Here is a 13,212-nt window from a genome sequence, read left to right on the forward strand (position 1 = left end):
ATAATAGAAGAAAATGATCTCTCTACTTGGAGTAGTAATGGTTGAAGTCAGGGCTTGAACTTTTTCAAGTCTCATTCGCTTTTCGGTAAGTTATTTATCTGAGTAAATACACTTACCTAGGTAAATGTTTCTTAGGAAAGACTTATACAGATAAGTGCATTTTCTCATATTCTTTTATTTCCCATGTAAATAAGTCAATGACCATTTTATCCATAAAAATCAATTATTTAAAGGAGCACTTTTGTTTCATTTAAATGTTGGTAACTTTCCCCCAGATAGGAAAGTTATTTATCCACCTAAAAGATGGGTATCGCTTACCCAAGAAAATAAACTTTCCCTGATACTCACATAAATCTGAAAAAATAACTAGGGTTTCTTGGTTAATGGAAGTCAAAATCCCATTGACCAACTTTCCCCCCTCTCAATATCCAAAAAAGAGAATGCCCTTAATTATCTCTAATTTATAAGAAAATTTTCCTCCTCATTCTTACGTCTTCCATATCTGGGTTAATCTCTATTACTACCTTTGGTTTCTTGCTTCAGGGTTTTCTTTGAAATTGCCTTTGGCACAAGCACAACATTTTCTCTCCTTGCTATGTCAGCATCACCAACTTATGTCCAATCAACAACTACTACAATTGGTTTGTACCCATTCAATGAATCGATTAACTATTTTGTTTTTTCAAATAAGAATTAATATTGAATTGAAAATTATTAATTTTAGACAAAGGAAATTGTTGAAAAGAAGCAAAATTTACTCTTTGCTACGACTTGTGCAATTAGTGAGTGGTTGGCTATAGAAGTTCTTGAAGTTTTCTCTTTTTTTTTGGCAAGGATAAAACTGGAATTCATTAAACAACAAGTTAAGGGAACATTTGGATCCCTTTACATGGTTTCTCAAAAAGATTGGTGAGGTTTACCAAGTTGGCACAACTATTTATAAAAGAGTTCATATGCCTAGCTCTCTTTGCCATTTCATGGGCTAGCAAAATAACTTCCCTGCTTACATACATGATTTTAATATTTTAAAAAATAGATAGAAGTTCCAAAATATGGTCATAGAGTGCTTGTTGGTCCCACTTTATCTGATTGTTTGTCCCTTTGAGCTTCGCTAACACTCCTTTAGCATCTGAAAACAAAAAACCTGTCTTTACACCCATACAAAAAAACTTTCTTAGTCCTCTAATCACTACCCAGAGCTCAACTGTTGCTACGGATCTTGCCAAATATGGTTCTCCTTCTGCAAGGATAAGATGAGACATGTGAGTGAACATATACAAACCAATAGATGCAGTTTGTGTGAATGGGTTCCATGAGCCATCAACAAGAATGATTGGAAATTTTGAGGAGAAAACTTGTTGTAAATCTTCTTCTGATTGAGGATCTGATGGATTGAGGAATTTTAGTCTGATTCTTTGTAACTACAGTAGCTTTCAGCCTTTCTCAATATTTGAAGGGGGTTTGGGTTCACTTTGTTAAATAATTGATCATTTCTTACATTCCCATATGCTTCTAAAGATGGCACATATCTTTGCATTATAGTTATACTTTATCACTTTATTTTTCAAATGAGAGTTGTGTTGCCACCACTACTAGATTAGGTCCACTTGGCCAGAGTTCAAAAAGATTTCTGGTACCAAACCAACATGAGCTTGAATCCAGATTGCCCTAGAGAGGGAGCATTGTAGGAAAATGTGCTCTTGGGTTTTTGGAGAAACTTTACAGAAAGTGCACCCAGTTTCTTCTCTTCTCATACAGCTCCATATTTTTGTCTTGGTTCGAACAACTCTATGGAGAACCTTCCATATGAAGATTTGGCATCTGTGGGAGCATGGACTTTTCCAGATTCTGGACCAGCTTAGAGGGCTTATTTGTGTTTGGAGTGGAGTTTCTAAGAGTGAGTGGTAAGCTGAATTTACTGTAAATTCTCCATTGCTTGTATTCTTCCAAAGAAGTCTATCAGGCTATTGAATGTTCATCAGAGGGATACTTAGAATAGCTTCAATACTTCTTTCTTCAAATAGGCTATTGAGGAGGTCAACATTCCAGGTTTGTTGATCTGTGATTAGCTCACAAACTTTCATATGGATGAGTTCAGGGCTCTCAGCTCTTTTGGCTGGAATGTTGCTTTCAAGTTGAGACACCCATGGGTCCATAAAAGCTAAGATAGATCTACCATCTCCAATCTTCCAGAAAAAGTAATTTTTTAGTTTATTTTTTAATTTGATAATACATTTCCACCAAAAGGAGTCTGAGGCACTATATTCCCTTCTCAACCCCCCTAAAGACACTATATTCCCTTCTCAAACCATTAAACTCACTAAAACAGAAAATTCATAAATAACGATGGAAGAGAAAGTGATTGTAGTGATTTCAATGCGAATTGGTTAAAGAAGAGAAAATGACCTCGCTTCGAGTATAGGAGTATGGATTAAGTCAGGGTCTTTTTTTTTGCTCGGTTGGTTTATTCCACTAATGGCGTCCTTCGGTTTTTAGGATTGTTAATGGAGGGGAGCTCTTTTGTCTAATGACATCACCAGATAAAGGAGGTTCTAGTCCAATTAAAAAAAAGAAGAAGGGAGATTTCAGTATTTAGGAGAAAAGTCAGTGGAGGTTTAAGTTTTTTACTCCAATCAGTGATAAACAAAAACCTGCCCCAACCGGTGCAAGCCCCACAGGGTCAAATTGTCATCTCTATCCAACCTAAGACCAATCCTCTAATATGGACCTCAAGCTCATCTTGATCTAATCCAATGTCAAAGCCTAAGTTCGTAGACCAATGCCTTAATTGAGCTAAACCCAATACAACATGGATGATGGGCTTGGGTGGTCATGTTGGTTAGGGGTGACCATTAGACCTGTTCACGGGCTGAGTTTCGGGCCTGACTTACACTATGTTGGGCTCAGGCTTCAGGCTGGGCCCCATTCAAATTTTAGCAAAAGTCAAGCCCGAGCCTTGCCCATGAACAAGTCTAGTGATCATAGAAAACCAAAAAATTGAACTGAATCAATAAAACCAACTTGAAAATTCTGATTAACTAGTATTTTTGAAAAATTGATTTTGATTAACCAAACTGGTCAATTTGGTTTCAGTTAACCAAATCGAAAATTCAGGTTAACCAGTATTCTTCAGACTTACAGGTCTCTCTCTCTCTCTCATACACCTAAATCTAACCAATCACCTGAACTCTCTCTCTCTCTCTCACTAACCAATCACCTGAACCCTCTGTCTCTCTTTCTCTCTCACTCTTCACCTGCCCAACCCTCTATCTCCCTTACTCTCTCTCCACCTGCCCGAGGATCGCCTCATCTCTCTCTCTCCCCTTCATACGCCTTAACTAACCAATCGCCTATAAGTTTGAATTGGTTAGTTAAGGCATATATGAGAAAGAGAGCAAGAGAGAGAGAGAAATGATCTCCAGACATGTGGAGAGAGAGTAAGAGAGACAAAGGGTTGGGCAGGTGGAGAGAGAAAGAGAGATAGAGGCGATTGGTTAGTTAGAGAGAGAAAAAGAGAGTTCAGCGTATGAAGAGAGAAACATGTCTGAAGAGAAAGATGGGCTCTCCTCAAGCAGGTGGAGAGAGAGAGAGGAGAGCCGATGAGAGGAAGGATGAGCTGAGAGAGATGGAGGAGGAGCACATCTTATAATTCAGGTGCAACACGTGTGGAGAAGAGAAGTCATTCTTAAGCACCCCAGTCGTTATAAGAATATAATTATATATATATAAGATTTAATATTTATAATATAATATATTTCTAATATTTTATTATATATATAATATATATTATAACTATCAAAAAACCAACGAACTGATTCAACCTAAAAATGAACCAATCAATTGATTAACCAATTGGCTTTGGTTTGATTTCAGTTCACGATTTTTCAAAAATCAGTGGTACTGTGGCATGCACTCCTAATGTTAGTTGGATATTAAGGTTTTCATGCTTATATGTGTATACATATATGTTGCACTTCTACATTTGATTTGGATTTTATAACCTAACTCACAAGTAGATATCAAGAAAAATAGATGTATAAACACAAAACTTATATGTGTATACATAGCATGTATAACATATATTTGTATATTTTTGACATCTATACTGTTATAAAGTGAATGTTTGCCTTAATTTCGGTGCAAACTATAAAATTTAAATTTGATAATATAACGTCAATTTGTATCCTTTTTTTTTTATTTGCACACATGTACATGCCCTTAGGCTAGTGTGTGACTTGAATTGGTTATATAATTATTCTAAATATACTAGTTGTTTTTGCAAGTTTGTATGATGTGATGATTGTCCTTGTTTTGAAAAACAAGATCATACATGTTGTGAGCATCCCTAAACCTAAAAGAGAACCAAATTCATAAGGCTCCATTCTTTTGCAATAAATATTTCATTTGTAGTAGGTGTAAATGTATGGGAATGCAAATGACTGATTGTAAATTTTGGTTAAATTTATCTTCTGATTCAATTGATTCAACCAATGACATGGTCCCCACTTTAATGACAAAATAAAGGCGGGATGAAAGGTTTGTATGGAAGCAATCAAATAAGTAAAATAATGTATCAAAATTAAAGCATTTAATAGAATAGCTACTACGAGCAAACATGGCCTAAGTGCAGAGAGCTGTGATTTCAGTGAGCTGGACTTGATAACGACTTGTTAATATTTATTCAGTGGGCAGCTGTACATTTGCTGTTGAGCTCCTGAATTCAGTTGCACCTTCTCTACATAGCACAATGATTATCCGGATGATTCTTTATTATTATAATATATCCATTTCGGTTCTGTTGGTTGGGATTTTGCAGAGTGCAGTGGACGCTCCCCACATTTTTGTGATCCTGTAACCCCTGTTGGTGGTCCCCCGAGAGATTTTTATCATAGAAACTAGGTATTTTCACAGCTCTTGACTTGCTGAAAACAAGAACCTAAGTACGATATGTTTTCACTTTTCAGTTTTCAGGTAAAGCTAGCATGTCTGAATCCTAGAAACTAGGGCTCCCCACATTTCAGTTTTCACTTTAATGATAAACCCATTGAACGATTGCAACTATAACTTCAAAATGTAATACCACCAACAAAGATCAAGTTAATGGTTTTCATTTATTCCTCATGATAGCATGGGTTAGAGGCTAATTAAGGGTGATCATATTTTCAACAAAGGTTAGGACTTAAGACCATCCCCAATCTATGCCTTCCAAGACCGTAGATGGCTGGACCATTATTTGATAATCGACTTTTATGTATATTATGGAGAATTTACTATATGTTTTTCAAAATACAACACAAAACAACTGCTATATTAACAAAAATTAATAAAATTGTGGAGGCGTTTGTTTGTTTCCATCGCTGCTTTGAGAAAATGATGACACATTGGAGCCATATCAGCAATTCACCTTCAATGGACGTTGAATCTGTTATTTGGTTGATCATTTTCTCAAAAAAACGGCTGTCGATAAAAATTTCGTATTAAATTTGGAGTATAAAAAATGTAGATAAATTCAAAGAAATTTAATTTTTTTTAGAGATGTAAGTGGGATACAAACTCTTTTTTTTTCTACAAAAGAGACTCTAATGTAAATGCACTTTTACACCGATTGAGTTGAGAAACGATGGTTCAGTGAGAGTGTAAAATATGGACCAGCCATTGTGCCCATTTACACTCATCTTGTTGCAGCTGGAGATTTATTAGAGGGAGGGAGGGAGAGAGAGAGAAGGGTGGAACCAGGGTGTAAAGATCTCCCTTCTCAGAAGCTCAGAAGAGAGAAAGGGAAAAAAGACAGAGCCACCAACGGGAGGAAAACGCCTAGGAACGATGAGATACTGCAGCCATGGAGGAGCAAAATGCCCAGAAGCTGAGAACGCCCATCTGAATCGACCTCCAAGTTCCCCCAATCAAACCCCGTCGAAGGTGGTGGCGGTGAAGGAGAATGCCCAAGCAGAGAATGCCCATCTGAATCGGCCTCCAAGTTCCCCCAATCAAACCCCGTTGGAGGTGGTAGCGGTGAAGGAGAACGCCCATCTGGATTTGCTCCGATGCCACCGATATACACCACCTAATGTTAGGAGAGAGAGAGGGAGAGAGAGAGAGATGTATATTTATTACATCGATTGTCGATGTAATTAAATTAACAATAAACATGGTGTAAAATTACATGTTTACCAAATGTCTATAAAATTAAACCGGAGTGTAAAATTTACCCCGGTTCAATTTTACACCTCTACCAAACGCAGCTTTAGATACTCATTTTTAATGATAAAACCACGCCTGAGTGGCAACTCAATCCTAATGCCTTTTTGGTTGTAGAAATCTTGGTTGAGAGAGAGAGAGAGAGTAGCAGCATTTCTCTATACACTGCCAGTCGGGTCTTGACTTTTTCTTGAATAATCATGAATGAAATTACTAGAAAAGGATGGACAGATGCCTTACAATCTTAATCAGTGCAAAGCAAAAAAAAAAAAAAAAACTCGTGAGAGGGGTGGGGTGAGGAAAGACAACAAGTATTCACCCTTGACACAAGATTGACTAGCTAAGACATGAGATATAATGTTCTTAGACCTAATATGCAAAAGGTAATAAAATCAAACCCTTGCAAATCCACAACCAAATGTTGCTGCTCCGAATTGCAACAAGGGTGACGCTGATGACAAGTAGAGGAACTTTGAACTGGTGGCGACCTGATCATTTAATGATGATCGGAGGCCTTTAGGTGGCTCCCGAGGAAAGGTTCTTCAACATTTTAGTTAGGATTAGATGGGAATCAGGGCCAGTTGAGCTGGTGAAGTGAGCTGCGAAGTGTAGTGCAAGTTGTGAACAATATGAGCAAGTGAGCAACGAGATCGAGAGCAAGAAGTAATGCATGAGATGAGAGTGCTACCCTGGATGGAAAGTCCTCATACAAGCGTTTGGACTTTGGAGTGTCTCCCTTGGTTAGGGTTTTCCACTCTTCCAACGGTGGGTGGCCCACTTTGCTTTCAGTTTGTAAGCCACGCATCACCTCCTCGCATAGTTTTGGACCAATCCATTAATTGTGCAAGAGTGTCTCTAACAGTGGCTCATGTGTCCCATTGTTGACAGGGCGGAGGGCTCAAGCAGTTAGTTATGTTGACTCAAATCGTGGGGATAACTTTGGCTGTCTCAGTTGATCAGGGCCAATAGCATAGGCTGCTGAGAGCGTTTTTGGGCTGGGCAGGCTGGGCATGTTCACCTATTCGAGTCCGGATCTCCTGCCCATGTTTATTGCAGTCATATATGGAGAACATTTCATCCTCTACATAATATTATGCAGGGTGAAATGTTCTCAATTCACGTGGGGTGGTGTATTGTGGGTAGGAGATCCGGAGTCCACCTATTCATGTTCATGTCTTTCTTTTTTATCAAAATAAAATAGGGGGAAATTACTAATTTATCCACTCATGATAACGTGGCATTTCCAAAATTGCTCTCAACAATATAGGTTGTTGGCCCCCAACATCCAAATCCCATGTCGTCTGCTGCCCCATTGCCAATGAGCAACACATGTCACTTCCGTATTGGTTGGAATTAGTTGACCACATGTTGCCTTTTTAGTTGAAGCTTTGTTGATCATGTATTTGTTCCTTAGGCTGTGTTTTGTTACACTGCAATTTTATTTGCACTAGTATAAATGCAAGGGAGTGCAAATGAATATAATGTAAATTCTCTTCGTTTAATTTTGTTTTAGGTTTTACTTTATTTTGTTTCATGTCTTAATTTATTTCATTTGTACTGCAATCAAATAAAATAAGATAGGATTTTAAACAAAAATATGGCAGAATTTACACTCAAAATCATTTGCACTGCCACAATTTTTCATTAGTGCAAATTTAATTGCATTGCAACCAAACATAGCCTTAGGTCGGCCACATTTTTACATCTCAACTTGGCCATGTGTTTGTTTTTCATTGGAGCACGGACCATGACTGCATCACCAATGCTGTATTTGGATGCGATGTAAATCAAGAACCGATGTAAAATTTACATCGGTTCGCTTTTGTACGCGTTTGGTAAATAAGTGTAATCATTATTGACGTAAAACTACACTCCAATTCAGTTTTGCGCACGTTTGGATGGAGTGTAGTTTTACGTCAATGATAGATGTAAAACCTCATCACATTTAAAATTTTACTTCGACAATCGATATAAAATATCGATTTTATCGATGTAAAAATTAAACCACTTTTTACATCGATTTCAAAATACAACGGTCATTATATTTAAGGTTTAGTGTAAAACGTCATCAGCGTATTTTTACACTGATAACGTTTTACACTTCTTCCAAACGCAGCCCAAATATCACCTTGCAATGACAATTTATAAAGGATCTTAACCAATTAAACCACTAGATTTGTTGAGCGTCTTGGCTACCCTAAGACCAATAGGCACCGTTCAAGATGAGTTGATTTATTCCAACTTTTATTGTTGAAGGTGGGTTAATTTCTTCACACTTATTGTAAATGTAGGTCGAAAATTAGTTAACCTGCCTTAAGCCGTTTAAATTTCTGACCTAACTCCCAAGTAGACTTGTTCATGGGCCGGGCTTTTACTCTGTATTAACAGATTTTTCTAAGGCCCGAGCCCGAGTCCGGCCCGACCATCGGGCCTACAACTTGGGTCTGAGCCCGGCCCTCATAAAAAGCTCAAAGCCTAGGCCTGGGCCCGAGCCCGAAATTTAACCCATACTGTTACTATTGCTGAAGTGGCTGAATTGAGAGAGAGAGAGAGAGAGAAATTATAAAGAAAATAATAAAAAATGTATATATTAAATTATAAATATATATTTTAATAAATATTATATTATTTATATATTTCATATAATATATAAAATACATATTATATATTTTATAAAATATATAATGCTGAGTTAGGCCGGGCCGGGCTTTTTTGACAAATCCCGAGCCTAGCCTGAAACACAGTCGGGCTTACTGTGTTAGGCCTGAGGTCAGGCCTACAAGCCTAATTACATAACCAAGCCCGACTGGGGTGCGGGCTAGGTCGGGCCATCGGGCTACCCGACCCATGAACAGGTCTACTCCCAAGGTTTTGTAGATCTTGGCTCACATAGCACATTTAATGAGCACTTGGTAAATATTCTGGCAAATATTCAAAAGTGGTTTTTAATCTTTTTCAAAGGTAGGCTGGGGGTATTTTAAGAGACAGGTGTAAAAAAAAATCTAAGTGTGTATTGAATGTGCTTACAATGTTGTGCCTATCTTATTTGGATTTCACACAGGAATGGTCGTGTCCTTGTCCATGAGACTAATGTTCCATAGTTTTCTCGCCATATAATGTTTCCTTATTGTGTTTCAATGGTTGAAAGTTGAATCAGAACCCACGTTCTTATTCACTTCCCTTCTACCCAATATAACTACCATTGCGAGGACATTCCCTGACGAATGTCTACAGCTCCCACCATTCAAACACGTGGCCTTCTCATTTTTTTTTGGAAATTTAGACACATGGCATTTTTTGAGAAGTTATTAAAACCCACCACCACTATTCAAACAAGTGGTCTTCTCATTTTTTGAAAAAGCTAGACACGTGGTAATCTCTATTAAAGCCCACAACCCACTAATAGGTTACAACCTCCTACCATTCACACATGTAGCCTTCTCATTTTTCTAGAAAGCTAGACACGTGGCTTTTTCTAAGAAGTTGATGCTAAAACCCACAACCCACTACCACCACTCAGACACGTGGCATCTTATTAAATCAAGAAATATGATTCAAAAAGTGGGTAGTTTCACTCCTAAACATTTTCAATAAATAGTTATTTATTAGTTTAACACATGTTTATCCATAATCTGTTAAATACAAATAGTGATACCCATTAAAAGATCACCATAAACCCACATTTGTTTTCAAATGATTTTTTTTTTAAATAAAATACTTTATTAATTACAAACTTGATTTATCTTTTAGGAAGCAACTTAATTTAACTTTTAAAAATAAATAACTCAAAATAGATTTATTAGATAAATAGTAATTACCAAATAAAGTGGGTTATTGTTTACCAATAAAGCCTCATTTAACATCTTAAATCAAATTAAAAAAAAACATAAATTAATAATAGGTTTCAAATAAAATAGGTCTGAATAGATTGTCAATTACATAGATGCAAGACCCATATTAGCTTTTTAATTTAATTTTTGGTAATTAAATAGTAAACTTCAAACTAAATTATAGACACATTTAATTACCCCTTACTTAATATTGGGGTCATTCTCTAGTAAAAACATAAAGGTTATTTCCATGCATGCTAATGCTTAAGTCATTTCTATGATTGTATATTTCTCACTTAATTTCTTCGAAGTTAAATAGGTTCATGTCATTTCTACAAATTCAAACTGTTCATCCCATAACGATATAGGTCTCTTAGAGAGGGCCTTTGGATGTTTTGAAAAGTCCGACTATGTTTAAGAAAAACGGGAAAAAGTGAATCAGATAATAACAAATAAAAAAGAGAGGTTTAATCTAACAAATTGTTGAGCATGAGGAGTTGAGGACATATGAACATTATCAACTTTTATATCATTACAACTAACATATAACTTACTTTAATAATTAGAGTCGGGCACCACAATAGATTTATTATTATTATTATTATTATTATTATTATTATTATTATTATTATTATTATTATTATTATTATTATTATTATTATTATTATTATTATTTGTTTTAAGGCACAAAGCCGAAATTCATTCAACTAAAACCTTGATTACAAATCATTGCTCACACCAATAAACATTTAACTCATTGTACTTCATTGCTTCATTATTTTTATAATTTGATTTGAATAAATTGATTGATAAAAATAGATTAAATGATAGGGCAGATCTCTTAAAGTATTTTTAAGTTTTAGAAAATGGACTTATTCACCCTTACAATTTAGAAATTGTCTTAAAATACCTTTAAGTTTTTCTGACAATTGACTAAATTCTTCCCAAAAGTTAACATCCATTAGCGTTCTGTCACAATCTGTTCATATGTAAATCCATGTGACGTATATAATTTTTAAATTCCACTATTACCCTTTTATGGTCAATTTTGTCCTCCAGTACCATTCAAAATTTCAAAATATAACTCAACAAAGGCCAAAAGTCTTTTCCTTTTTCTAAAATTTAGAGATATGCATCAACTGAGAGAAAACAATTTTATGAGATCGGTTTCTATCAGGGCAAACTTGTGCCCACACCATTCTAACAACCTTTTGCAACCTTGCTTTTAGAATATCTCCCCATGAAATAAAGCACACAAGTACAAAGATATTCTCAATCCATGGTAATAAAGACTGCTCGAATGGGCTTTACCCGGACTAAAGCCAAACTCCAACTTTATCACACATAAACAAAATATCCTAAGGGTTCCAAATTTAGTTTGATAAACCATTTCTATCTATGTTCTAGAGTGAAGAAAAGAGTAACCCATTTGCTTTGTAAAGCGATATAGCATCCCTACACCTTTGTTTTGTAGCCTTGACTAAAACAGTAAAAGCAAGAAACTATTACTTAGGCACACATTCAAATAGGGATGGCGAATGGGTGGATTGTTAGATTGGGTTGGGTTGGGTGTGGGTTGAGTATCAACCCCCTCATATTGATTCTCCAACCCAATTGCCACCCATATTTATTGATGTTAGTGGCCACAACCCACCCTAAACCAAATTGTGATTTTTTTTAATTTTCTCTATTTCAAATGAATTAAACATGGAAACATCAACTAAGAAGACATAAAAATGATAAAAAAAGTTCAAAAAATATTTTTCAAATGAAAATAAAAATGCACAAAAACACTAAAAATGATAAATATATTTCATATAAAACATAAAAAATTATAGAAAAAAATAAAAATAAATAAATGAAAGTATCAATTTACATAAAATATAAATTTGTAAAAAAACGTAGAAAACTTCAAAAAATACAAAAAAAGCATAAATTTAGCAAAATAGAAATTGCATACAAATCAAATAGATTATAAAAAAACTATAGAAAAAACAAAAAATGCAAATAAATAACAAAAAATATAGCAAAATGTATAATCTACAAAAACAACAAAAATTATGAAATATTTAGAAAAGTGATAAAATTCAAAGAAAATACAAAAACTACTAGAAACATAAAAATTGCAATAAAATTTCTTTGAATTTTTTAATGCAAGAAAATAAAACGTAAAAATGTAGGAAAATTTTTTGATAGAAGTTTTCTTCATTTTTTTAAATTAATAGAAAATTTAAAAATGTAGGAAAATATAAGAAAATTTGAGAAAATATTTTTGATTCCATCTTCTTTAAAGGTAGTGAACATATATCTATCTTCATAAGGAAGATGATGAACACAAATATGGGCTTGAACCATATCTAGCATGATCTCCTCCTTTACAGGCGGTGGATCTGTTTTATGAACCTGTATTTGTTTTCATAGAGGAAGATGATGAAGGTTTGAACCAGATTTGCGATCTCTTCCTTTACAAGCAATGGATCTATGTTTGCAAACCCATATATATCTTCACTACCCTATATTCAATAGAGGAAGACAACAGTGTAATCCCCTCCTTTACAACTTAATGGGTACTTCGACCCAACTCACCCTGACCATCTTCCCCTAACCCAAATGAATGGCTCAACCCATAATGATCCACATCTTAAATGGGTGGGTTAAATGGGTTGGGGTCAATATCGCATCCCTACATTCAAAAGCACAACATCCCTAGCCACCTGCATTATTATTTATATTTTCTTCAATATTGAAAGTAAGAAACAATAATTAATAAATTTTTAATTGAAGAAGGACTTTAGAGATTACCATAAATAATCAAGTTTAAATTTTATTGCTTAGAAGATACCCATCTTTATAATAGTAGTTGGAGGAACCTAGAAATAATTAAGATGAAATATGAAAATTAATTATTTGTTTATATGAAAAAGTATATATACTATGTTGTTTGTTTGTTTGTAGAATAAGAATTTGAATACCTTACCTACTTCATTGACTTTCTCTTCCTCTCTCTCTCACACACACAAAAGTGTGCCTTTGTCCTCAATTGTTATAATTCAATTAGCAAAAGATCTCTCTCACACACGCACACGTGTCCCTTTGTCCCCAATTGTGTTAATTCAATTAGCAAAAGGCAATTAAAAGCCTTGATATAAAAAATGTTACATGTTTATTCAAATGCTCATTTTGA

This window comes from Nelumbo nucifera, chromosome 2, assembly GCF_055504915.1.
Source record: "Nelumbo nucifera cultivar China Antique chromosome 2, China Antique-T2T, whole genome shotgun sequence".
Taxonomy (NCBI): domain Eukaryota; kingdom Viridiplantae; phylum Streptophyta; class Magnoliopsida; order Proteales; family Nelumbonaceae; genus Nelumbo; species Nelumbo nucifera.